This window comes from Lycium ferocissimum, chromosome 4 (assembly GCF_029784015.1).
Source record: "Lycium ferocissimum isolate CSIRO_LF1 chromosome 4, AGI_CSIRO_Lferr_CH_V1, whole genome shotgun sequence".
NCBI classification, from domain to species: Eukaryota; Viridiplantae; Streptophyta; class Magnoliopsida; order Solanales; family Solanaceae; genus Lycium; species Lycium ferocissimum.
In genome coordinates, this window is record NC_081345.1 from 42,406,344 (window position 1) to 42,408,511 (window position 2,168).

A 2,168-nucleotide genomic window follows, 5' to 3' on the forward strand; every position below is an offset into this window, starting at 1 on the left:
TGTTTTTTATTTAAACACTACATGGAGTTTTTAAAAAAATATATAATGTTTATGTAAACACTACGTGCAATGTGTCATTTGTGTAAACACCATCTAACAAGTTGTTTGAACAACATGCGCTGTTTATAAACAATCGCATGTTGTTTATAAACAACGGCGCTGTTTATTAACAAGATAGAAGAAACGTAATGTTTAATTTAGAAAACGATGAAGAACGTTAAATTATTACCTTAAATCACTGAGATGAGCTGTTTATCCCCTTTGAAGCAAATTCCCAAACAATGTATTAACAAATTACTATCAAGAACAGAGAAGTAACACAAATTAAAAATCTTCGTTTAGTGATGAAGAAGGCAAATGCGTACTTCATTTTTGTCAACGAAGATAAATCTAACCCTAGTTTGAAGAGAGCAAGGCGCTTTTGGAACGAATGTGTAGTGAGATTGAAAAAAAAAAAAAAGAAGTACGATGAAAATTTAAGGTTATATTTTCAGTTCCCGCTTAAAAAAGAGTTTATAATGGAAAATTTTGTTGCCCTTTTGGCTAAAAAACCCTCTTATATGTTGGGCCTGGTTGTAAATAGCAAAACTTTGGGGTGTATAAAAATATTCTTTTTTTAAATGAGCATAACCCCATTAATACCTAATTATACTAGAGTCCCTTTTACCCAAATTTTAAAACTTGTGTCCTAAATCCTCAAATAGATGACTCAAAAGTCTCTTTTTAATTCTATCCCCCAAGAGATTATAGTTCAGACTTAGATTTTTTTTTTTTTAAGTCAGACCATAATGTTACAAGTTCAAACTAATTAAACTCATCTTTTAAGTTTTTCAATATAATTATCCAATTTTTATTGGAATTGTCTTAGTTTCAGGCTTTCAGCTGAGATATTGATCTCAATTGGGCTTGTTCTTTTAAAAAAAAAAAAAAAAAAAAAAACATAATTAACGTGAAATATTCAATTCTTTATTAAGAAAATAATCAATACATTGATAGATGGAAGGCTAATTGTAAGTTTTGGTGATCCCAAACGATTGAACTAGAACTGGTGTGGGCTATGAGAAGAGATGTGGGCTTCTCAGCGCTTCGCTTCATTTTTTCGCAAGGACTGTCCTTCAAAGGCACTGGTCATTAATTTTCTTTTAGTGGTGGTCTTTAATTTTCGACCTTCGTCTAATATCTTTAAATTTTGCCGATTCGAACCCTAACCATTAAAAACTAAAGAAATTCGAACCCCAGAGGTTGAAAATTTTAAAAAAATTTACCTCTAGCAGAGTTGCCGCAAATTTATTCTACCTCAGTGCAGGTAGTTTCAAATCTCTAGTTATGTTTAACTAAAAGCCGCTCGAGGTAGAATTTGCATGCAAAATTCGCCTTGAGCATATATACATATATTTTTTTTAACTCGTAATTTTTTTTTAAAAAAATTGATTAACTAAAAGTTCAAACCCAAAAACAAAGAATTTTAAAGTAAAGACAAAAAGTAAATACCACCGGTTTGAGGGACAAAAATTAAAGACCAGTGCCTTTGAAGGACAATCGTGCAAATGACCCCTTCACTTTATAGTTAAATGGGCTTGGAATTATGTGGAACTTAAGCTCATTTTGTTGGGCTAACACCAACAATCTTTGTAAGTAATTGCACGGTTTGCGCTTCAAATGAACTGGTCGTTAATTTTTTCCTTTCAAAAATGTCTTAACTAAAAGCGTGTTATACATCATAATATTTACAAAGTTTACGCCCCTCCTTCAAAGAAGTTTACCTTAAGCCATAATAAGTTTGATTTTGTAAGGGCAAAATTAAAGACCAACACAAAATAGGGGGAAAGTGAAATGAGCCCAATCTTTGCTCAAAAATATCTTCTTTTTTTCTTGAAAAGAGGTGTTTAAAATAATAGCTTATATATATATATATATATATATTTTTTTTTTTTTTCTTCTAAATACTTTACCAACATTCTAAATGTAAATTTTTCTTATTTCTTCTTTAGAAGAAATGGCCTTTTGTTTTAATCGTGTATGTCTTCATTTCGGGAAAAAATTTTGGTTGAAACTTCATCAATTTCTAGCCAAAAAAAATTTAGTCTAAATAATGAAGTCTCAACCACGTTAAAGATTATCCACGAAGGTAATTAATTTTTAAAAGGTAAAAAATAATAAATATTTTA